General features: G+C 71.1%; 13 non-coding genes across 13 annotated transcripts; all 13 read right to left on the reverse strand.

Annotated features, from left to right (window-relative positions):
• Positions 1-36: 36 nt before the first annotated feature.
• On the reverse strand, positions 37-108 carry TRNAD-GUC (transfer RNA aspartic acid (anticodon GUC)). Its single transcript has one exon. It is a non-coding gene; the product is annotated as a tRNA-Asp (tRNA).
• A 4,169-nt stretch (positions 109-4,277) lies between these two features.
• TRNAE-CUC (transfer RNA glutamic acid (anticodon CUC)) lies at positions 4,278-4,349 on the reverse strand. Its single transcript has one exon. It is a non-coding gene; the product is annotated as a tRNA-Glu (tRNA).
• A 323-nt stretch (positions 4,350-4,672) lies between these two features.
• Positions 4,673-4,744, reverse strand: TRNAG-UCC (transfer RNA glycine (anticodon UCC)). Its single transcript has one exon. It is a non-coding gene; the product is annotated as a tRNA-Gly (tRNA).
• Positions 4,745-5,395: 651 nt separating this feature from the next.
• TRNAD-GUC (transfer RNA aspartic acid (anticodon GUC)) lies at positions 5,396-5,467 on the reverse strand. The gene has a single exon. It is a non-coding gene; the product is annotated as a tRNA-Asp (tRNA).
• Positions 5,468-9,622: 4,155 nt separating this feature from the next.
• TRNAE-CUC (transfer RNA glutamic acid (anticodon CUC)) lies at positions 9,623-9,694 on the reverse strand. Its single transcript has one exon. It is a non-coding gene; the product is annotated as a tRNA-Glu (tRNA).
• A 331-nt stretch (positions 9,695-10,025) lies between these two features.
• TRNAG-UCC (transfer RNA glycine (anticodon UCC)) lies at positions 10,026-10,097 on the reverse strand. Its single transcript has one exon. It is a non-coding gene; the product is annotated as a tRNA-Gly (tRNA).
• A 640-nt stretch (positions 10,098-10,737) lies between these two features.
• TRNAD-GUC (transfer RNA aspartic acid (anticodon GUC)) lies at positions 10,738-10,809 on the reverse strand. Its single transcript has one exon. It is a non-coding gene; the product is annotated as a tRNA-Asp (tRNA).
• Positions 10,810-14,972: 4,163 nt separating this feature from the next.
• TRNAE-CUC (transfer RNA glutamic acid (anticodon CUC)) lies at positions 14,973-15,044 on the reverse strand. The gene has a single exon. It is a non-coding gene; the product is annotated as a tRNA-Glu (tRNA).
• Positions 15,045-15,367: 323 nt separating this feature from the next.
• TRNAG-UCC (transfer RNA glycine (anticodon UCC)) lies at positions 15,368-15,439 on the reverse strand. Its single transcript has one exon. It is a non-coding gene; the product is annotated as a tRNA-Gly (tRNA).
• Positions 15,440-16,090: 651 nt separating this feature from the next.
• Positions 16,091-16,162, reverse strand: TRNAD-GUC (transfer RNA aspartic acid (anticodon GUC)). The gene has a single exon. It is a non-coding gene; the product is annotated as a tRNA-Asp (tRNA).
• A 4,151-nt stretch (positions 16,163-20,313) lies between these two features.
• Positions 20,314-20,385, reverse strand: TRNAE-CUC (transfer RNA glutamic acid (anticodon CUC)). The gene has a single exon. It is a non-coding gene; the product is annotated as a tRNA-Glu (tRNA).
• A 320-nt stretch (positions 20,386-20,705) lies between these two features.
• TRNAG-UCC (transfer RNA glycine (anticodon UCC)) lies at positions 20,706-20,777 on the reverse strand. Its single transcript has one exon. It is a non-coding gene; the product is annotated as a tRNA-Gly (tRNA).
• A 651-nt stretch (positions 20,778-21,428) lies between these two features.
• TRNAD-GUC (transfer RNA aspartic acid (anticodon GUC)) lies at positions 21,429-21,500 on the reverse strand. The gene has a single exon. It is a non-coding gene; the product is annotated as a tRNA-Asp (tRNA).
• Between the last annotated feature and the right edge of the window lie 1,689 nt (positions 21,501-23,189).

The raw sequence follows: 23,189 nt of genomic DNA on the forward strand, positions 1-23,189 counted from the left end.
CCGGCGTGCGGGGCCTGGCCAAAAAGGGCGGCTTGCCTCCCCGTCGGGGAATCGAACCCCGGTCTCCCGCGTGACAGGCGGGGATACTCACCACTATACTAACGAGGACGGCGGCGGCCACCCTCGGGTCCCCTCGACCCCTCTGCGTCCGCCCGCCCGCCCGCCCGCACCCGACCCCTGCCCTCCACCGCCCACACACCGGCTCCAGGGCCAACCGCCACCCGTCCCCAGTCCCCAGTCCCCGGTCCCCGCAACCTAGTGCCTTCAGCCCCACGTGGACTCCCCGGCCCGGGACCACAACATGCTAGCTTCCAGGAGCATAGAGCCAACCAACCGGAGGACCCAGGGGAAGCCAGGGAGGAGGATGAAGATGAGGAAGAGCAGCAGCAGCAGCAGCAGCAGCAGCAGCAAGAGGAGAGGGGAGAAGAGCCAGCGGAGGGGCACAGCGAGGAAGAGGAGGAAGAGCACCCCCAGGAAAACCCAGAGGGAGAGGAGGAGGAGGAGGAGGAAGACCACGACGACCCGCTGGGCGGGGCACAACGGGGGCAGGGGGTAGCGCTGCGAACTGGAAGGAGCGGGCGGCCCGTCTGGGATGCGTCCCGGGGGGTGCTGCCGGGTGCCCCGTGCGGCCTCCAGAACCGGGCAGCGGCGCCCTGCAAGCCCCGGGAACCGCGCGGAGCTGCCCCGGGAACCGCGCGCCCCGCGCGCCCCGCGCGCCCCGCGCGCCCGGCGGCCTGCGCCCTGGCCCCGCAGCCCAGGGCCCAGGCGGCGCGACGGACCAAGGCCGCAGTCCCTGGCGCGCTCCCCCAGCCAAGGGAACGGCCGCGCCACCCGGCCCGCCGTCAGGATGGCCGAGCGGTCTAAGGCGCTGCGTTCAGGTCGCAGTCTCCCCTGGAGGCGTGGGTTCGAATCCCACTCCTGACAAGCACGCCTTTTTGGCACGCCCGGGCCAGCCTCGCGCCCGTCGTGCAACACGCCGCTCGCCGCTCCGCCTCTCCAGCCGTCGCGAGCGAGACCCCGCCTTGCCGGCCCACACGTGGCACTCGCCACAGGGACCACGCTCCAACTGGCCAGCGCGCAGGCACTCCCGCCCACCTCTCCCCACCACACCGCTTCTCGGGACCCACCTGCCTCCGAGTCTTCCTGGCTCCTCCGCTCCTCTGCCGCCACCCTCTGCCGCTACCTTCCGCACATTCACGGCCCTCCGCCTCCCAGCCCCAGTCCCCAGATCTCCTCCACCTCTCCCCGCCTCCTGCCAGCCCCAGAGCGCTGAACCGACGGGCGGCCCGCCCAGAGTCCTCCCGAGCGTCCCCTAAACACCTGTCTGCAGCCAGCCCACCGAGAGCAGCGCACTTCGGCCGCGTCCCACCTCCTCGCCCTCGCTGCGCACTCCCGCCTCCCGCCTCCCGCCTCCCGCCTGCCAGCCTGTCTGCCTGCTCGGGACAGCGCGCTGCCCGGGATCCTGCTCCTCGGAGCCCTTGGCTGACCCCGTGCTCCCGCCTCTCTCGGCCTCAGCACAGCTGCCTCAGGAGGCACAGAGGCCACGAGTCGGGAAAACCACCCGGGGCAGTGGTTGGTGGCCGGCCGAAGGCCCAGGCGCCCTGCGGTCACCCAGCTGCACACGTTGGCTCTGCTCCACGACCCACCGCCTCCCCAGGGGCGGGGCGGGGGGCTCCATGGGCAGGCGCGCCCCACCCAGCGTGGCGGCCGGCCACACACCCGCCTTCAGCCGGTGCTCCTGTTGCAGCCGTGGCTCACACCCGAGCCCACCACCACGGGGACCGCCCCGAGTCACCTGCTCTGACGGGGACCTGGGCAGAGGGCCGGGTCTGGCCGGCTGCATCCTGGCTCTCTCTGGGCTCCAGCGCCCCTCCTTCCCCGTGCCCTGGGATGCAGACAACAACCCAGCAGGAGCTGAAGCTCTGTGCTTCTCTCTCTTTCTCTGTCTGCCTGCCTCTTGCTCTCTAGCGCGCTCTCTCTCTCTCTCTCTCTCTCTCTCTCTCTCTCTCTCTCTCTCTCTCTCTCTCTCGTGTGTGTGTGTGTGTGTGTGAGTGTGTGTGTCTCCCTCCCAAACCCCACCCATCCATCCAAGGCCAACCACCACCACACCACACCACACCACACCACACCCCCTCCAACCCCACCCCAGCCAACCATTCCGCCCATCCTCAACTCTAGGCAGCTTGCCAAGCAGCCTGGGCCCTAGAGGCGCGTGGAGCAGCTCCTTCTGCTTGCGCGTGGTCGCCCTGCTCCACGGAAAGCGGCTGCAACGGAGCAGCTCGTGGTGATCAGCCTGCGGGCCTGTGGCGGCTCCTGGCGGCGCCCGCCGACGGTGCATGGGTGGTTCAGTGGTAGAATTCTCGCCTGCCACGCGGGAGGCCCGGGTTCGATTCCCGGCCCATGCAGCTCCTGCTCCCCTTTTGCTTGGGCAGCCCCAGCAGTGCCTCTGCGCAAGCCGCTCCCTCGGGCTCCTCTCTGGCCAGCCTTGCACCAGCACTCTTGGCACACGCGCTCCCCAGCCCCCCTGGCCGCCGAACCCCGCCTAGCCCAGCGCCAGTGCCTCAGCCCTCGCACCCCTGCCTCCTTCCTAGCCTCTGCCTCTCCTGATACCCACTTCGGGCCCACGCGCTGCACTTCCGACCTCGCCGCTCTGCCGGCCGGCCACTGAGCCGCCAAGCCCCGCCGCTTCGCCTCCCCACACCCTGCTCTCACAACCAACCATCGCCAACGCGCGGCTGGCCCTAGCACCCTTCCACGACTCCTCCCGCCTTCCGGCTGCTGGACAGATGCCGGCCCCCGTTGGGGGCTCACGCCCTGGCCCTAGGCTGCTTGGGATGCCAGCCTCCAGAACGGACACCCGACTCCAGCCCTGCCACGCGCCCCACACACCGCCCCCAGTGCCCAGGGCCGGGCCCCTCCCAACCCACTGCACGGGAGGCTCCACGCCTGAGACGCTGCCCTCTGAGTCCCGTCGACCTGTTGCCCCCGAGACCTGCCCTAAGCGGCTGGGCAGCTCCGCCCTTGCCCTGGAGGTCCTGTGTGGGCACAAGGAGCCGGAGCCGCTACTTGACGAGGGCCGAGCCGGCACAGAGTAGGGCGGAGAACCGCATGCAGGGATCGAGGCGTCAATCGGGACGCAGAGAGCGCGAGCTCAGAGATGAGGCGGGGATTGGAACGTGCTACCAAATCCGTGGTGGCGTGGCCCGCGACGGGGACCGGGAGGGTCGGTTCCCTCCCGTGCGGAGAGAGCCCACGGTGAAACGCCAGCGTATGCCGCTCCCCTCTCCTCCACCTTGTCCCCACACACTGGCTGGCTGTCATCTCGGCTCTCGGGCTGTCCGCAAGCCCTCTCCCACCTCCTCCCGGAGGAGGAGGCTCCCTCACCTATGGCCAGCCGCCGGCATTGCCCAGGGCTCCAGCTTGCCGGCCCTCTCCAGCCTGCTGGTCTCGCATCTGCATCCTGCATCCTGCATCCTGCATCCTGCATCCTGCATCCTGCATCCTGCATCCTGGGGGGTGGAGGCGGGGAGGGGTGCCAAGTGCAGGGCCCCTCTGGGACAGCTCCCACGTGTTCAAGCCCCGAGCCCACCTGGGAGCCTGGATCGGCTCACGGTGGGAAAACCAAAGCAACTGCACCCTGGGCTGCTTGGTGACTCTCAGACCCACGGAGGCCATGGCACGCGGCACCTGGCACCTGGCCCAACGGGCAGGGAGAGAAGGCGTGCCCTCTGTGTCTCTCTGTGTGTGTGTGTCTGTGTGTGTGTGAGTGTGTGTGTGCGCGCGCACGCAGAAGCACACGCGTTCCTGTGCGTGGTGCCGGCGGCGGTGATGTCGTGAGTGAGGACGTGAGGCCGAGTGCGTGCAGGCACCGGTCCCTGTGTGTGGAGTGGGGTGCGGCTGTTCCAGAATTGTGGCATCCTGGGTGTGCGGGTGGATGTGTGTTGGTGCGCGCGTGCCCACGTCTGGGTTGGGGGTGTTCCGGCTGCCCAGGAGTGTCGCAGAAAGGCTGGCAGGGGAGGCGCGGGAGCAGGGGGACAGCGAGCAGCCTGGAGGTGGGGAGCGGCCAAAGGTCCTGAGGTGGCGCAGCTGGCGAAAAGGACAGCAGCTGAGGGCGGCCGCGGAGGCAGAGGCACAGAGCTTGGGCCGGGGCCGGGGCTGGGGCGCAGTGTGCGTTGCCCCATTGCACAAGCAGTTGGCTGCGTGGTTGTGCAAAAGTGGGCGGGCTGTACTGCGGGAGGCAGAGCACACACGCCGGCCCTCCGAGGAAGAAGAAAGGCTTCCCTGACCGGGAATCGAACCCGGGCCGCGGCGGTGAGAGCGCCGAATCCTAACCACTAGACCACCAGGGAGCGTCGGGCTGTGCGTCTGGCCTGGGCCTCTGCCTGCTGCAGCCGGCGCCTGGGTGCCAATGGGCAGCAGCAGCAGCAGCAGCAGCAGCAGCAGCAGCAGCGCCTGGCCTGTCGCGCTACTTCCACGGCCAACCCCCCGGCTGTCCTGCCCGGGCCGGCCGACGGGCCCCCGCCCGCCATCCGCCCTGACCTCAAAAACACACGGCGCGCCTCCGTCTCCTGGCCCCGCGCACGCCCTGCCCCGCCGCGCTCAGCCGAGTCCGCCCCACCTGGGCGGCCGGGCGCGCGCCACGACCACCGCCTCTGCCAAAAGGTGGGCGCGCTGCGTTGGCCGGGAATCGAACCCGGGTCAACTGCTTGGAAGGCAGCTATGCTCACCACTATACCACCAACGCCTCCCGCCGAGGCCGGCCTGGCCACGCGCCGCCCGGCTTGCCCGGAGCGCCCCGCCGCCCCCGAGCCCCGACGGCGCGCCTCGCCCGCACTTCCCCGCTGCCACCCCAAGGCCGCCCGGCGCCCCGCCGGCCAAGCCCAGCACGCCTGCCCGATCCACGCGCGCGCCCTCGCGCATCCACACGCACGCCAGCCGCTTCTCCGTCTGCGCACGCGCCCGCCTCCGCCCAGCGCCTCCCGGTCTCCTTACTCCTGGGAACCGGCCTCCGGATCCAGCGGAGCCCCGGCGGCGCGCGCGTCCGTATCCGTATCCGTCTCCGCGTCCGCCCTCAGCTGGCTCGTCCAAGCCCTCGTGCACCAGAGGTCCGACGGCCAGGCGACCGACCGCACCCGCAGGCTCGCTCCCCGGCTCGTCCGCGCCCCCTCACCCAGCGCACCTAGCGCACCTAGCGCACCAAGCGCACCAAGCGCACCAAGCGCACCAAGCCCTGTCGGTCGGTGGCGACCGACCGTGGGCGAGCGAAAACTCCTCGCGCGCGCCGCGCCCTGTGCGCCCAACACGGGTGCGTGTCCGGGGCCCGCAGGCCACACGGTCCCTGGTGCTCCGCGTGCGGGGGCCGGCGTGCGGGGCCTGGCCAAAAAGGGCGGCTTGCCTCCCCGTCGGGGAATCGAACCCCGGTCTCCCGCGTGACAGGCGGGGATACTCACCACTATACTAACGAGGACGGCGGCGGCCACCCTCGGGTCCCCTCGACCCCTCTGCGTCCGCCCGCCCGCCCGCCCGCCCACACCCGACCCCTGCCCTCCACCGCCCACACACCGGCTCCAGGGCCAACCGCCACCCGTCCCCAGTCCCCAGGCCCCGGTCCCCGCAACCTAGTGCCTTCGCCCCACGTGGACTCCCCGGCCCGGGACCACAACATGCTAGCTTCCAGGAGCATAGAGCCAACCAACCGGAGGACCCAGGGGAAGCCAGGGAGGAGGATGAAGATGAGGAAGAGCAGCAGCAGCAGCAGCAGCAGCAGCAGCAGCAAGAGGAGAGGGGAGAAGAGCCAGCGGAGGGGCACAGCGAGGAAGAGGAGGAAGAGCACCACCAGGAAAACCCAGAGGGAGAGGAGGAGGAGGAGGAAGACCACGACGACCCGGTGGGCGGGGCACAACGGGGGCGGGGGGTAGCGCTGCGAACTGGAAGGAGCGGGCGGCCCGTCTGGGATGCGTCCCGGGGGGTGCTGCCGGGTGCCCCGTGCGGCCTCCAGAACCGGGCAGCGGCGCCCTGCAAGCCCCGGGAACCGCGCGGAGCTGCCCCGGGAACCGCGCGCCCCGCGCGCCCCGCGCGCCCCGCGCGCCCCGCGCGCCCGGCGGCCTGCGCCCTGGCCCCGCAGCCCAGGGCCCAGGCGGCGCGACGGACCAAGGCCGCAGTCCCTGGCGCGCTCCCCCAGCCAAGGGAACGGCCGCGCCACCCGGCCCGCCGTCAGGATGGCCGAGCGGTCTAAGGCGCTGCGTTCAGGTCGCAGTCTCCCCTGGAGGCGTGGGTTCGAATCCCACTCCTGACAAGCACGCCTTTTTGGCACGCCCGGGCCAGCCTCGCGCCCGTCGTGCAACACGCCGCTCGCCGCTCCGGCTCTCCAGCCGTCGCGAGCGAGACCCCGCCTTGCCGGCCCGGCCCACACGTGGGACTCGCCACAGGGACCCCGCTCCAACTGGCCAGCGCGCAGGCACTCCCGCCCACCTCTCCCCACCACACCGCTTCTCGGGACCCACCTGCCTCCGAGTCTTCCTGGCTCCTCCGCTCCTCTGCCGCCACCCTCTGCCGCTACCTTCCGCACATTCACGGCCCTCCGCCTCCCAGCCCCAGTCCCCAGATCTCCTCCACCTCTCCCCGCCACCTGCCAGCCCCAGAGCGCTGAACCGACGGGCGGCCCGCCCACAGTCCTCCCGAGCGTCCCCTAAACACCTGTCTGCAGCCAGCCCACCGAGAGCAGCGCACTTCGGCCGCGTCCCACCTCCTCGCCCTCGCCGCGCACTCCCGCCTCCCGCCTCCCGCCTGCCAGCCTGTCTGCCTGCTCGGGACAGCGCGCTGCCCGGGATCCTGCTCCTCGGAGCCCTTGGCTGACCCCGTGCTCCCGCCTCTCTCGGCCTCAGCACAGCTGCCTCAGGAGGCACAGAGGCCACGAGTCGGGAAAACCACCCGGGGCAGTGGTTGGTGGCCGGCCGAAGGCCCAGGCGCCCTGCGGTCACCCAGCTGCACACGTTGGCTCTCCTCCACGACCCACCGCCTCCCCAGGGGCGGGGCGGGGGGCTCCATGGGCAGGCGCGCCCCACCCAGCGTGGCGGCCGGCCACACACCCGCCTTCAGCCGGTGCTCCTGTTGCAGCCGTGGCTCACACCCAAGCCCACCACCACGGGGACCGCCCCGAGTCACCTGCTCTGACGGGGACCTGGGCAGAGGGCCGGGTCTGGCCGGCTGCATCCTGGCTCTCTCTGGGCTCCAGCGCCCCTCCTTCCCCGTGCCCTGGGATGCAGACAACAACCCAGCAGGAGCTGAAGCTCTGTGCTTCTCTCTCTTTCTCTGTCTGCCTGCCTCTTGCTCTCTAGCTCTCTCTCTAGCGCTCTCTCTCTCTCTCTCTCTCTCTGTCTCGTGTGTGTGTGTGTGTGTGTGTGTGTGTGTGTGTGTCTCCCTCCCAAACCCCACCCACCCATCCATCCAAGGCCAACCACCACCACACCACACCACACCACACCACACCCCCTCCAACCCCACCCCAGCCAACCATTCCGCCCATCCTCAACTCTAGGCAGCTTGCCAAGCAGCCTGGGCCCTAGAGGCGCGTGGAGCAGCTCCTTCTGCTTGCGCGTGGTCGCCCTGCTCCACGGAAAGCGGCTGCAACGGAGCAGCTCGTGGTGATCAGCCTGCGGGCCTGTGGCGGCTCCTGGCGGCGCCCGCCGACGGTGCATGGGTGGTTCAGTGGTAGAATTCTCGCCTGCCACGCGGGAGGCCCGGGTTCGATTCCCGGCCCATGCAGCTCCTGCTCCCCTTTTGCTTGGGCAGCCCCAGCAGTGCCTCTGCGCAAGCCGCTCCCTCGGGCTCCTCTCTGGCCAGCCTTGCACCAGCACTCTTGGCACACGCGCTCCCCAGCCCCCCTGGCCGCCGAACCCCGCCTAGCCCAGCGCCAGTGCCTCAGCTCTCGCACCCCTGCCTCCTTCCTAGCCTCTGCCTCTCCTGATACCCACTTCGGGCCCACGCGCTGCACTTCCGACCTCGCCGCTCTGCCGGCCGGCCACTGAGCCGCCAAGCCCCGCCGCTTCGCCTCCCCACACCCTGCTCTCACAACCAACCATTGCCAACGCGCGGCTGGCCCTAGCACCCTTCCACGACTCCTCCCGCCTTCCGGCTGCTGGACAGATGCCGGCCCCCGTTGGGGGCTCACGCCCTGGCCCTAGGCTGCTTGGGATGCCAGCCTCCAGAACGGACACCCGACTCCAGCCCTGCCACGCGCCCCACACACCGCCCCCAGTGCCCAGGGCCGGGCCCCTCCCAACCCACAGCACGGGAGGCTCCACGCCTGAGACGCTGCCCTCTGAGTCCCCTCGACCTGTCGCCCCCGAGACCTGCCCTAAGCGGCTGGGCAGCTCCGCCCTTGCCCTGGAGGTCCTGTGTGGGCACAAGGAGCCGGAGCCGCTACTTGACGAGGGCCGAGCCGGCACAGAGTAGGGCGGAGAACCGCATGCAGGGATCGAGGCGTCAATCGGGACGCAGAGAGCGCGAGCTCAGAGATGAGGCGGGGATTGGAACGTGCTACCAAATCCGTGGTGGCGTGGCCCGCGACGGGGACCGGGAGGGTCGGTTCCCTCCCGTGCGGAGAGAGCCCACGGTGAAACGCCAGCGTATGCCGCTCCCCTCTCCTCCACCTTGTCCCCACACACTGGCTGGCTGTCATCTCGGCTCTCGGGCTGTCCGCAAGCCCTCTCCCACCTCCTCCCGGAGGAGGAGGCTCCCTCACCTATGGCCAGCCGCCGGCATTGCCCAGGGCTCCAGCTTGCCGGCCCTCTCCAGCCTGCTGGTCTCGCATCTGCATCCTGCATCCTGCATCCTGCATCCTGCATCCTGCATCCTGGGGGGTGGAGGCGGGGAGGGGTGCCAAGTGCAGGGCCCCTCTGGGACAGCTCCCACGTGTTCAAGCCCCGAGCCCACCTGGGAGCCTGGATCGGCTCACGGTGGGAAAACCAAAGCAACTGCACCCTGGGCTGCTTGGTGACTCTCAGACCCACGGAGGCCATGGCACGCGGCACCTGGCACCTGGCCCAACGGGCAGGGAGAGAAGGCGTGCCCTCTGTGTCTCTGTGTGTGTGTGTCTGTGTGTGTGTGTGAGTGTGTGTGTGCGCGCGCACGCAGAAGCACACGCGTTCCTGTGCGTGGTGCCGGCGGCGGTGATGTCGTGAGTGAGGACGTGAGGCCGAGTGCGTGCAGGCACCGGTCCCTGTGTGTGGAGTGGGGTGCGGCTGTTCCGGAATTGTGGCATCCTGGGTGTGCGGGTGGATGTGTGTTGGTGCGCGCGTGCCCACGTCTGGGTTGGGGGTGTTCCGGCTGCCCAGGAGTGTCGCAGAAAGGCTGGCAGGGGAGGCGCGGGAGCAGGGGGACAGCGAGCAGCCTGGAGGTGGGGAGCGGCCGAAGGTCCTGAGGTGGCGCAGCTGGCGAAAAGGACAGCAGCTGAGGGCGGCCGCGGAGGCAGAGGCACAGAGCTTGGGCCGGGGCCGGGGCTGGGGCGCAGTGTGCGTTGCCCCATTGCACAAGCAGTTGGCTGCGTGGTTGTGCAAAAGTGGGCGGGCTGTACTGCGGGAGGCAGAGCACACACGCCGGCCCTCCGAGGAAGAAGAAAGGCTTCCCTGACCGGGAATCGAACCCGGGCCGCGGCGGTGAGAGCGCCGAATCCTAACCACTAGACCACCAGGGAGCGTCGGGCTGCGCGTCTGGCCTGGGCCTCTGCCTGCTGCAGCAGGCGCCTGGGTGCCAATGGGCGGCAGCAGCGGCAACAGCAGCAGCAGCAGCAGCAGCAGCAGCGCCTGGCCTGCCGCGCTACTTCCACGGCCAACCCCCGGCTGTCCTGCCCGGGCCGGCCGACGGGCCCCCGCCCGCCATCCGCCCTGACCTCAAAAAAACACACGGCGCGCCTCCGTCTCCTGGCCCCCGCGCACGCCCTGCCCCGCCGCGCTCAGCCGAGTCCGCCCCACCTGGGCGGCCGGGCGCGCGCCACGACCACCGCCTCTGCCAAAAGGTGGGCGCGCTGCGTTGGCCGGGAATCGAACCCGGGTCAACTGCTTGGAAGGCAGCTATGCTCACCACTATACCACCAACGCCTCCCGCCGAGGCCGGCCTGGCCACGCGCCGCCCGGCTTGCCCGGAGCGCCCCGCCGCCCCCGTGCCCCGACGGCGCGCCTCGCCCGCACTTCCCCGCTGCCACCCCAAGGCCGCCCGGCGCCCCGCCGGCCAAGCCCAGCACGCCTGCCCGATCCACGCGCGCGCCCTCGCGCATCCACACGCACGCCAGCCGCTTCTCCGTCTGCGCACGCGCCCGCCTCCGCCCAGCGCCTCCCGGTCTCCTTACTCCTGGGAACCGGCCTCCGGATCCAGCGGAGCCCCGGCGGCGCGCGCGTCCGTGTCCGCGTCCGCCCTCAGCTGGCTCGTCCAAGCTCTTGTGCACCAGAGGTCCGACGGCCAGGCGACCGACCGCACCCGCAGGCTCGCTCCCCGGCTCGTCCGCGCCCCCTCACCCAGCGCACCTAGCGCACCCAGCGCACCTAGCGCACCTAGCGCACCAAGCCCTGTCGGTCGGTGGCGACCGACCGTGGGCGAGCGAAAACTCCTCGCGCGCGCCGCACCGCGCCGCGCCCTGTGCGCCCAACACGGGTGCGTGTCCGGGGCCCGCAGGCCACATGGTCCCTGGTGCTCCGCGTGCGGGGGCCGGCGTGCGGGGCCTGGCCAAAAAGGGCGGCTTGCCTCCCCGTCGGGGAATCGAACCCCGGTCTCCCGCGTGACAGGCGGGGATACTCACCACTATACTAACGAGGACGGCGGCGGCCACCCTCGGGTCCCCTCGACCCCTCTGCGTCCGCCCGCCCGCCCGCCCGCACCCGACCCCTGCCCTCCACCGCCCACACACCGGCTCCAGGGCCAACCGCCACCCGTCCCCAGTCCCCAGTCCCCGGTCCCCGCAACCTAGTGCCTTCAGCCCCACGTGGACTCCCCGGCCCGGGACCACAACATGCTAGCTTCCAGGAGCATAGAGCCAACCAACCGGAGGACCCAGGGGAAGCCAGGGAGGAGGATGAAGATGAGGAAGAGCAGCAGCAGCAGCAGCAGCAGCAGCAGCAAGAGGAGAGGGGAGAAGAGCCAGCGGAGGGGCACAGCGAGGAAGAGGAGGAAGAGCACCCCCAGGAAAACCCAGAGGGAGAGGAGGAGGAGGAGGAGGAAGACCACGACGACCCGCTGGGCGGGGCACAACGGGGGCAGGGGGTAGCGCTGCGAACTGGAAGGAGCGGGCGGCCCGTCTGGGATGCGTCCCGGGGGGTGCTGCCGGGTGCCCCGTGCGGCCTCCAGAACCGGGCAGCGGCGCCCTGCAAGCCCCGGGAACCGCGCGGAGCTGCCCCGGGAACCGCGCGCCCCGCGCGCCCCGCGCGCCCCGCGCGCCCGGCGGCCTGCGCCCTGGCCCCGCAGCCCAGGGCCCAGGCGGCGCGACGGACCAAGGCCGCAGTCCCTGGCGCGCTCCCCCAGCCAAGGGAACGGCCGCGCCACCCGGCCCGCCGTCAGGATGGCCGAGCGGTCTAAGGCGCTGCGTTCAGGTCGCAGTCTCCCCTGGAGGCGTGGGTTCGAATCCCACTCCTGACAAGCACGCCTTTTTGGCACGCCCGGGCCAGCCTCGCGCCCGTCGTGCAACACGCCGCTCGCCGCTCCGCCTCTCCAGCCGTCGCGAGCGAGACCCCGCCTTGCCGGCCCACACGTGGCACTCGCCACAGGGACCACGCTCCAACTGGCCAGCGCGCAGGCACTCCCGCCCACCTCTCCCCACCACACCGCTTCTCGGGACCCACCTGCCTCCGAGTCTTCCTGGCTCCTCCGCTCCTCTGCCGCCACCCTCTGCCGCTACCTTCCGCACATTCACGGCCCTCCGCCTCCCAGCCCCAGTCCCCAGATCTCCTCCACCTCTCCCCGCCTCCTGCCAGCCCCAGAGCGCTGAACCGACGGGCGGCCCGCCCAGAGTCCTCCCGAGCGTCCCCTAAACACCTGTCTGCAGCCAGCCCACCGAGAGCAGCGCACTTCGGCCGCGTCCCACCTCCTCGCCCTCGCTGCGCACTCCCGCCTCCCGCCTCCCGCCTCCCGCCTGCCAGCCTGTCTGCCTGCTCGGGACAGCGCGCTGCCCGGGATCCTGCTCCTCGGAGCCCTTGGCTGACCCCGTGCTCCCGCCTCTCTCGGCCTCAGCACAGCTGCCTCAGGAGGCACAGAGGCCACGAGTCGGGAAAACCACCCGGGGCAGTGGTTGGTGGCCGGCCGAAGGCCCAGGCGCCCTGCGGTCACCCAGCTGCACACGTTGGCTCTGCTCCACGACCCACCGCCTCCCCAGGGGCGGGGCGGGGGGCTCCATGGGCAGGCGCGCCCCACCCAGCGTGGCGGCCGGCCACACACCCGCCTTCAGCCGGTGCTCCTGTTGCAGCCGTGGCTCACACCCGAGCCCACCACCACGGGGACCGCCCCGAGTCACCTGCTCTGACGGGGACCTGGGCAGAGGGCCGGGTCTGGCCGGCTGCATCCTGGCTCTCTCTGGGCTCCAGCGCCCCTCCTTCCCCGTGCCCTGGGATGCAGACAACAACCCAGCAGGAGCTGAAGCTCTGTGCTTCTCTCTCTTTCTCTGTCTGCCTGCCTCTTGCTCTCTAGCGCGCTCTCTCTCTCTCTCTCTCTCTCTCTCTCTCTCTCTCTCTCTCTCTCTCTCGTGTGTGTGTGTGTGTGTGTGAGTGTGTGTGTCTCCCTCCCAAACCCCACCCATCCATCCAAGGCCAACCACCACCACACCACACCACACCACACCACACCCCCTCCAACCCCACCCCAGCCAACCATTCCGCCCATCCTCAACTCTAGGCAGCTTGCCAAGCAGCCTGGGCCCTAGAGGCGCGTGGAGCAGCTCCTTCTGCTTGCGCGTGGTCGCCCTGCTCCACGGAAAGCGGCTGCAACGGAGCAGCTCGTGGTGATCAGCCTGCGGGCCTGTGGCGGCTCCTGGCGGCGCCCGCCGACGGTGCATGGGTGGTTCAGTGGTAGAATTCTCGCCTGCCACGCGGGAGGCCCGGGTTCGATTCCCGGCCCATGCAGCTCCTGCTCCCCTTTTGCTTGGGCAGCCCCAGCAGTGCCTCTGCGCAAGCCGCTCCCTCGGGCTCCTCTCTGGCCAGCCTTGCACCAGCACTCTTGGCACACGCGCTCCCCAGCCCCCCTGGCCGCCGAACCCCGCCTAGCCCAGCGCCAGTGCCTCAGCCCTCGCACCCCTGCCTCCTTCCTAGCCTCTGCCTCTCCTGATACCCACTTCGGGCCCACGCGCTGCACTTCCGACCTCGCCGCTCTGCCGGCCGGCCACTGAGCCGCCAAGCCCCGCCGCTTCGCCTCCCCACACCCTGCTCTCACAACCAACCATCGCCAACGCGCGGCTGGCCCTAGCACCCTTCCACGACTCCTCCCGCCTTCCGGCTGCTGGACAGATGCCGGCCCCCGTTGGGGGCTCACGCCCTGGCCCTAGGCTGCTTGGGATGCCAGCCTCCAGAACGGACACCCGACTCCAGCCCTGCCACGCGCCCCACACACCGCCCCCAGTGCCCAGGGCCGGGCCCCTCCCAACCCACTGCACGGGAGGCTCCACGCCTGAGACGCTGCCCTCTGAGTCCCGTCGACCTGTTGCCCCCGAGACCTGCCCTAAGCGGCTGGGCAGCTCCGCCCTTGCCCTGGAGGTCCTGTGTGGGCACAAGGAGCCGGAGCCGCTACTTGACGAGGGCCGAGCCGGCACAGAGTAGGGCGGAGAACCGCATGCAGGGATCGAGGCGTCAATCGGGACGCAGAGAGCGCGAGCTCAGAGATGAGGCGGGGATTGGAACGTGCTACCAAATCCGTGGTGGCGTGGCCCGCGACGGGGACCGGGAGGGTCGGTTCCCTCCCGTGCGGAGAGAGCCCACGGTGAAACGCCAGCGTATGCCGCTCCCCTCTCCTCCACCTTGTCCCCACACACTGGCTGGCTGTCATCTCGGCTCTCGGGCTGTCCGCAAGCCCTCTCCCACCTCCTCCCGGAGGAGGAGGCTCCCTCACCTATGGCCAGCCGCCGGCATTGCCCAGGGCTCCAGCTTGCCGGCCCTCTCCAGCCTGCTGGTCTCGCATCTGCATCCTGCATCCTGCATCCTGCATCCTGCATCCTGCATCCTGCATCCTGCATCCTGGGGGGTGGAGGCGGGGAGGGGTGCCAAGTGCAGGGCCCCTCTGGGACAGCTCCCACGTGTTCAAGCCCCGAGCCCACCTGGGAGCCTGGATCGGCTCACGGTGGGAAAACCAAAGCAACTGCACCCTGGGCTGCTTGGTGACTCTCAGACCCACGGAGGCCATGGCACGCGGCACCTGGCACCTGGCCCAACGGGCAGGGAGAGAAGGCGTGCCCTCTGTGTCTCTCTGTGTGTGTGTGTCTGTGTGTGTGTGAGTGTGTGTGTGCGCGCGCACGCAGAAGCACACGCGTTCCTGTGCGTGGTGCCGGCGGCGGTGATGTCGTGAGTGAGGACGTGAGGCCGAGTGCGTGCAGGCACCGGTCCCTGTGTGTGGAGTGGGGTGCGGCTGTTCCAGAATTGTGGCATCCTGGGTGTGCGGGTGGATGTGTGTTGGTGCGCGCGTGCCCACGTCTGGGTTGGGGGTGTTCCGGCTGCCCAGGAGTGTCGCAGAAAGGCTGGCAGGGGAGGCGCGGGAGCAGGGGGACAGCGAGCAGCCTGGAGGTGGGGAGCGGCCAAAGGTCCTGAGGTGGCGCAGCTGGCGAAAAGGACAGCAGCTGAGGGCGGCCGCGGAGGCAGAGGCACAGAGCTTGGGCCGGGGCCGGGGCTGGGGCGCAGTGTGCGTTGCCCCATTGCACAAGCAGTTGGCTGCGTGGTTGTGCAAAAGTGGGCGGGCTGTACTGCGGGAGGCAGAGCACACACGCCGGCCCTCCGAGGAAGAAGAAAGGCTTCCCTGACCGGGAATCGAACCCGGGCCGCGGCGGTGAGAGCGCCGAATCCTAACCACTAGACCACCAGGGAGCGTCGGGCTGTGCGTCTGGCCTGGGCCTCTGCCTGCTGCAGCCGGCGCCTGGGTGCCAATGGGCAGCAGCAGCAGCAGCAGCAGCAGCAGCAGCAGCAGCGCCTGGCCTGTCGCGCTACTTCCACGGCCAACCCCCCGGCTGTCCTGCCCGGGCCGGCCGACGGGCCCCCGCCCGCCATCCGCCCTGACCTCAAAAACACACGGCGCGCCTCCGTCTCCTGGCCCCGCGCACGCCCTGCCCCGCCGCGCTCAGCCGAGTCCGCCCCACCTGGGCGGCCGGGCGCGCGCCACGACCACCGCCTCTGCCAAAAGGTGGGCGCGCTGCGTTGGCCGGGAATCGAACCCGGGTCAACTGCTTGGAAGGCAGCTATGCTCACCACTATACCACCAACGCCTCCCGCCGAGGCCGGCCTGGCCACGCGCCGCCCGGCTTGCCCGGAGCGCCCCGCCGCCCCCGAGCCCCGACGGCGCGCCTCGCCCGCACTTCCCCGCTGCCACCCCAAGGCCGCCCGGCGCCCCGCCGGCCAAGCCCAGCACGCCTGCCCGATCCACGCGCGCGCCCTCGCGCATCCACACGCACGCCAGCCGCTTCTCCGTCTGCGCACGCGCCCGCCTCCGCCCAGCGCCTCCCGGTCTCCTTACTCCTGGGAACCGGCCTCCGGATCCAGCGGAGCCCCGGCGGCGCGCGCGTCCGTATCCGTATCCGTCTCCGCGTCCGCCCTCAGCTGGCTCGTCCAAGCCCTCGTGCACCAGAGGTCCGACGGCCAGGCGACCGACCGCACCCGCAGGCTCGCTCCCCGGCTCGTCCGCGCCCCCTCACCCAGCGCACCTAGCGCACCTAGCGCACCAAGCGCACCAAGCGCACCAAGCGCACCAAGCCCTGTCGGTCGGTGGCGACCGACCGTGGGCGAGCGAAAACTCCTCGCGCGCGCCGCGCCCTGTGCGCCCAACACGGGTGCGTGTCCGGGGCCCGCAGGCCACACGGTCCCTGGTGCTCCGCGTGCGGGGGCCGGCGTGCGGGGCCTGGCCAAAAAGGGCGGCTTGCCTCCCCGTCGGGGAATCGAACCCCGGTCTCCCGCGTGACAGGCGGGGATACTCACCACTATACTAACGAGGACGGCGGCGGCCACCCTCGGGTCCCCTCGACCCCTCTGCGTCCGCCCGCCCGCCCGCCCGCCCACACCCGACCCCTGCCCTCCACCGCCCACACACCGGCTCCAGGGCCAACCGCCACCCGTCCCCAGTCCCCAGGCCCCGGTCCCCGCAACCTAGTGCCTTCGCCCCACGTGGACTCCCCGGCCCGGGACCACAACATGCTAGCTTCCAGGAGCATAGAGCCAACCAACCGGAGGACCCAGGGGAAGCCAGGGAGGAGGATGAAGATGAGGAAGAGCAGCAGCAGCAGCAGCAGCAGCAGCAGCAGCAAGAGGAGAGGGGAGAAGAGCCAGCGGAGGGGCACAGCGAGGAAGAGGAGGAAGAGCACCACCAGGAAAACCCAGAGGGAGAGGAGGAGGAGGAGGAAGACCACGACGACCCGGTGGGCGGGGCACAACGGGGGCGGGGGGTAGCGCTGCGAACTGGAAGGAGCGGGCGGCCCGTCTGGGATGCGTCCCGGGGGGTGCTGCCGGGTGCCCCGTGCGGCCTCCAGAACCGGGCAGCGGCGCCCTGCAAGCCCCGGGAACCGCGCGGAGCTGCCCCGGGAACCGCGCGCCCCGCGCGCCCCGCGCGCCCCGCGCGCCCCGCGCGCCCGGCGGCCTGCGCCCTGGCCCCGCAGCCCAGGGCCCAGGCGGCGCGACGGACCAAGGCCGCAGTCCCTGGCGCGCTCCCCCAGCCAAGGGAACGGCCGCGCCACCCGGCCCGCCGTCAGGATGGCCGAGCGGTCTAAGGCGCTGCGTTCAGGTCGCAGTCTCCCCTGGAGGCGTGGGTTCGAATCCCACTCCTGACAAGCACGCCTTTTTGGCACGCCCGGGCCAGCCTCGCGCCCGTCGTGCAACACGCCGCTCGCCGCTCCGGCTCTCCAGCCGTCGCGAGCGAGACCCCGCCTTGCCGGCCCGGCCCACACGTGGGACTCGCCACAGGGACCCCGCTCCAACTGGCCAGCGCGCAGGCACTCCCGCCCACCTCTCCCCACCACACCGCTTCTCGGGACCCACCTGCCTCCGAGTCTTCCTGGCTCCTCCGCTCCTCTGCCGCCACCCTCTGCCGCTACCTTCCGCACATTCACGGCCCTCCGCCTCCCAGCCCCAGTCCCCAGATCTCCTCCACCTCTCCCCGCCACCTGCCAGCCCCAGAGCGCTGAACCGACGGGCGGCCCGCCCACAGTCCTCCCGAGCGTCCCCTAAACACCTGTCTGCAGCCAGCCCACCGAGAGCAGCGCACTTCGGCCGCGTCCCACCTCCTCGCCCTCGCCGCGCACTCCCGCCTCCCGCCTCCCGCCTGCCAGCCTGTCTGCCTGCTCGGGACAGCGCGCTGCCCGGGATCCTGCTCCTCGGAGCCCTTGGCTGACCCCGTGCTCCCGCCTCTCTCGGCCTCAGCACAGCTGCCTCAGGAGGCACAGAGGCCACGAGTCGGGAAAACCACCCGGGGCAGTGGTTGGTGGCCGGCCGAAGGCCCAGGCGCCCTGCGGTCACCCAGCTGCACACGTTGGCTCTCCTCCACGACCCACCGCCTCCCCAGGGGCGGGGCGGGGGGCTCCATGGGCAGGCGCGCCCCACCCAGCGTGGCGGCCGGCCACACACCCGCCTTCAGCCGGTGCTCCTGTTGCAGCCGTGGCTCACACCCAAGCCCACCACCACGGGGACCGCCCCGAGTCACCTGCTCTGACGGGGACCTGGGCAGAGGGCCGGGTCTGGCCGGCTGCATCCTGGCTCTCTCTGGGCTCCAGCGCCCCTCCTTCCCCGTGCCCTGGGATGCAGACAACAACCCAGCAGGAGCTGAAGCTCTGTGCTTCTCTCTCTTTCTCTGTCTGCCTGCCTCTTGCTCTCTAGCTCTCTCTCTAGCGCTCTCTCTCTCTCTCTCTCTCTCTGTCTCGTGTGTGTGTGTGTGTGTGTGTGTGTGTGTGTCTCCCTCCCAAACCCCACCCACCCATCCATCCAAGGCCAACCACCACCACACCACACCACACCACACCACACCCCCTCCAACCCCACCCCAGCCAACCATTCCGCCCATCCTCAACTCTAGGCAGCTTGCCAAGCAGCCTGGGCCCTAGAGGCGCGTGGAGCAGCTCCTTCTGCTTGCGCGTGGTCGCCCTGCTCCACGGAAAGCGGCTGCAACGGAGCAGCTCGTGGTGATCAGCCTGCGGGCCTGTGGCGGCTCCTGGCGGCGCCCGCCGACGGTGCATGGGTGGTTCAGTGGTAGAATTCTCGCCTGCCACGCGGGAGGCCCGGGTTCGATTCCCGGCCCATGCAGCTCCTGCTCCCCTTTTGCTTGGGCAGCCCCAGCAGTGCCTCTGCGCAAGCCGCTCCCTCGGGCTCCTCTCTGGCCAGCCTTGCACCAGCACTCTTGGCACACGCGCTCCCCAGCCCCCCTGGCCGCCGAACCCCGCCTAGCCCAGCGCCAGTGCCTCAGCTCTCGCACCCCTGCCTCCTTCCTAGCCTCTGCCTCTCCTGATACCCACTTCGGGCCCACGCGCTGCACTTCCGACCTCGCCGCTCTGCCGGCCGGCCACTGAGCCGCCAAGCCCCGCCGCTTCGCCTCCCCACACCCTGCTCTCACAACCAACCATTGCCAACGCGCGGCTGGCCCTAGCACCCTTCCACGACTCCTCCCGCCTTCCGGCTGCTGGACAGATGCCGGCCCCCGTTGGGGGCTCACGCCCTGGCCCTAGGCTGCTTGGGATGCCAGCCTCCAGAACGGACACCCGACTCCAGCCCTGCCACGCGCCCCACACACCGCCCCCAGTGCCCAGGGCCGGGCCCCTCCCAACCCACAGCACGGGAGGCTCCACGCCTGAGACGCTGCCCTCTGAGTCCCCTCGACCTGTCGCCCCCGAGACCTGCCCTAAGCGGCTGGGCAGCTCCGCCCTTGCCCTGGAGGTCCTGTGTGGGCACAAGGAGCCGGAGCCGCTACTTGACGAGGGCCGAGCCGGCACAGAGTAGGGCGGAGAACCGCATGCAGGGATCGAGGCGTCAATCGGGACGCAGAGAGCGCGAGCTCAGAGATGAGGCGGGGATTGGAACGTGCTACCAAATCCGTGGTGGCGTGGCCCGCGACGGGGACCGGGAGGGTCGGTTCCCTCCCGTGCGGAGAGAGCCCACGGTGAAACGCCAGCGTATGCCGCTCCCCTCTCCTCCACCTTGTCCCCACACACTGGCTGGCTGTCATCTCGGCTCTCGGGCTGTCCGCAAGCCCTCTCCCACCTCCTCCTGGAGGAGGAGGCTCCCTCACCTATGGCCAGCCGCCGGCATTGCCCAGGGCTCCAGCTTGCCGGCCCTCTCCAGCCTGCTGGTCTCGCATCTGCATCCTGCATCCTGCATCCTGCATCCTGCATCCTGCATCCTGGGGGGTGGAGGCGGGGAGGGGTGCCAAGTGCAGGGCCCCTCTGGGACAGCTCCCACGTGTTCAAGCCCCGAGCCCACCTGGGAGCCTGGATCGGCTCACGGTGGGAAAACCAAAGCAACTGCACCCTGGGCTGCTTGGTGACTCTCAGACCCACGGAGGCCATGGCACGCGGCACCTGGCACCTGGCCCAACGGGCAGGGAGAGAAGGCGTGCCCTCTGTGTCTCTGTGTGTGTGTGTCTGTGTGTGTGTGTGAGTGTGTGTGTGCGCGCGCACGCAGAAGCACACGCGTTCCTGTGCGTGGTGCCGGCGGCGGTGATGTCGTGAGTGAGGACGTGAGGCCGAGTGCGTGCAGGCACCGGTCCCTGTGTGTGGAGTGGGGTGCGGCTGTTCCGGAATTGTGGCATCCTGGGTGTGCGGGTGGATGTGTGTTGGTGCGCGCGTGCCCACGTCTGGGTTGGGGGTGTTCCGGCTGCCCAGGAGTGTCGCAGAAAGGCTGGCAGGGGAGGCGCGGGAGCAGGGGGACAGCGAGCAGCCTGGAGGTGGGGAGCGGCCAAAGGTCCTGAGGTGGCGCAGCTGGCGAAAAGGACAGCAGCTGAGGGCGGCCGCGGAGGCAGAGGCACAGAGCTTGGGCCAGGGCCGGGGCTGGGGCGCAGTGTGCGTTGCCCCATTGCACAAGCAGTTGGCTGCGTGGTTGTGCAAAAGTGGGCGGGCTGTACTGCGGGAGGCAGAGCACACACGCCGGCCCTCCGAGGAAGAAGAAAGGCTTCCCTGACCGGGAATCGAACCCGGGCCGCGGCGGTGAGAGCGCCGAATCCTAACCACTAGACCACCAGGGAGCGTCGGGCTGTGCGTCTGGCCTGGGCCTCTGCCTGCTGCAGCCGGCGCCTGGGTGCCAATGGGCAGCAGCAGCAGCAGCAGCAGCAGCAGCAGCAGCGCCTGGCCTGTCGCGCTACTTCCACGGCCAACCCCCCGGCTGTCCTGCCCGGGCCGGCCGACGGGCCCCCGCCCGCCATCCGCCCTGACCTCAAAAACACACGGCGCGCCTCCGTCTCCTGGCCCCGCGCACGCCCTGCCCCGCCGCGCTCAGCCGAGTCCGCCCCACCTGGGCGGCCGGGCGCGCGCCACGACCACCGCCTCTGCCAAAAGGTGGGCGCGCTGCGTTGGCCGGGAATCGAACCCGGGTCAACTGCTTGGAAGGCAGCTATGCTCACCACTATACCACCAACGCCTCCCGCCGAGGCCGGCCTGGCCACGCGCCGCCCGGCTTGCCCGGAGCGCCCCGCCGCCCCCGTGCCCCGACGGCGCGCCTCGCCCGCACTTCCCCGCTGCCACCCCAAGGCCGCCCGGCGCCCCGCCGGCCAAGCCCAGCACGCCTGCCCGATCCACGCGCGCGCCCTCGCGCATCCACACGCACGCCAGCCGCTTCTCCGTCTGCGCACGCGCCCGCCTCCGCCCAGCGCCTCCCGGTCTCCTTACTCCTGGGAACCGGCCTCCGGATCCAGCGGAGCCCCGGCGGCGCGCGCGTCCGTATCCGTATCCGTCTCCGCGTCCGCCCTCAGCTGGCTCGTCCAAGCCCTCGTGCACCAGAGGTCCGACGGCCAGGCGACCGACCGCACCCGCAGGCTCGCTCCCCGGCTCGTCCGCGCCCCCTCACCCAGCGCACCTAGCGCACCTAGCGCACCTAGCGCACCAAGCGCACCAAGCGCACCAAGCCCTGTCGGTCGGTGGCGACCGACCGTGGGCGAGCGAAAACTCCTCGCGCGCGCCGCGCCCTGTGCGCCCAACACGGGTGCGTGTCCGGGGCCCGCAGGCCACACGGTCCCTGGTGCTCCGCGTGCGGGGGCCGGCGTGCGGGGCCTGGCCAAAAAGGGCGGCTTGCCTCCCCGTCGGGGAATCGAACCCCGGTCTCCCGCGTGACAGGCGGGGATACTCACCACTATACTAACGAGGACGGCGGCGGCCACCCTCGGGTCCCCTCGACCCCTCTGCGTCCGCCCGCCCGCCCGCCCGCCCGCACCCGACCCCTGCCCTCCACCGCCCACACACCGGCTCCAGGGCCAACCGCCACCCGTCCCCAGTGCCCAGGCCCCGGTCCCCGCAACCTAGTGCCTTCGCCCCACGTGGACTCCCCGGCCCGGGACCACAACATGCTAGCTTCCAGGAGCATAGAGCCAACCAACCGGAGGACCCAGGGGAAGCCAGGGAGGAGGATGAAGATGAGGAAGAGCAGCAGCAGCAGCAGCAGCAGCAAGAGGAGAGGGGAGAAGAGCCAGCGGAGGGGCACAGCGAGGAAGAGGAGGAAGAGCACCACCAGGAAAACCCAGAGGGAGAGGAGGAGGAGGAGGAAGACCACGACGACCCGGTGGGCGGGGCACAACGGGGGCGGGGGGTAGCGCTGCGAACTGGAAGGAGCGGGCGGCCCGTCTGGGATGCGTCCCGGGGGGTGCTGCCGGGTGCCCCGTGCGGCCTCCAGAACCGGGCAGCGGCGCCCTGCAAGCCCCGGGAACCGCGCGGAGCTGCCCCGGGAACCGCGCGCCCCGCGCGCCCCGCGCGCCCCGCGCGCCCGGCGGCCTGCGCCCTGGCCCCGCAGCCCAGGGCCCAGGCGGCGCGACGGACCAAGGCCGCAGTCCCTGGCGCGCTCCCCCAGCCAAGGGAACGGCCGCGCCACCCGGCCCGCCGTCAGGATGGCCGAGCGGTCTAAGGCGCTGCGTTCAGGTCGCAGTCTCCCCTGGAGGCGTGGGTTCGAATCCCACTCCTGACAAGCACGCCTTTTTGGCACGCCCGGGCCAGCCTCGCGCCCGTCGTGCAACACGCCGCTCGCCGCTCCGGCTCTCCAGCCGTCGCGAGCGAGACCCCGCCTTGCCGGCCCGGCCCACACGTGGGACTCGCCACAGGGACCCCGCTCCAACTGGCCAGCGCGCAGGCACTCCCGCCCACCTCTCCCCACCACACCGCTTCTCGGGACCCACCTGCCTCCGAGTCTTCCTGGCTCCTCCGCTCCTCTGCCGCCACCCTCTGCCGCTACCTTCCGCACATTCACGGCCCTCCGCCTCCCAGCCCCAGTCCCCAGATCTCCTCCACCTCTCCCCGCCACCTGCCAGCCCCAGAGCGCTGAACCGACGGGCGGCCCGCCCACAGTCCTCCCGAGCGTCCCCTAAACACCTGTCTGCAGCCAGCCCACCGAGAGCAGCGCACTTCGGCCGCGTCCCACCTCCTCGCCCTCGCCGCGCACTCCCGCCTCCCGCCTCCCGCCTGCCAGCCTGTCTGCCTGCTCGGGACAGCGCGCTGCCCGGGATCCTGCTCCTCGGAGCCCTTGGCTGACCCCGTGCTCCCGCCTCTCTCGGCCTCAGCACAGCTGCCTCAGGAGGCACAGAGGCCACGAGTCGGGAAAACCACCCGGGGCAGTGGTTGGTGGCCGGCCGAAGGCCCAGGCGCCCTGCGGTCACCCAGCTGCACACGTTGGCTCTCCTCCACGACCCACCGCCTCCCCAGGGGCGGGGCGGGGGGCTCCATGGGCAGGCGCGCCCCACCCAGCGTGGCGGCCGGCCACACACCCGCCTTCAGCCGGTGCTCCTGTTGCAGCCGTGGCTCACACCCAAGCCCACCACCACGGGGACCGCCCCGAGTCACCTGCTCTGAC

The sequence above is a fragment of the Oryctolagus cuniculus genome, chromosome 7 (assembly GCF_051225735.1).
Source record: "Oryctolagus cuniculus isolate XC-2025 breed Fujian yellow rabbit chromosome 7, ASM5122573v1, whole genome shotgun sequence".
In the NCBI taxonomy this organism is placed as follows: Eukaryota; Metazoa; Chordata; class Mammalia; order Lagomorpha; family Leporidae; genus Oryctolagus; species Oryctolagus cuniculus.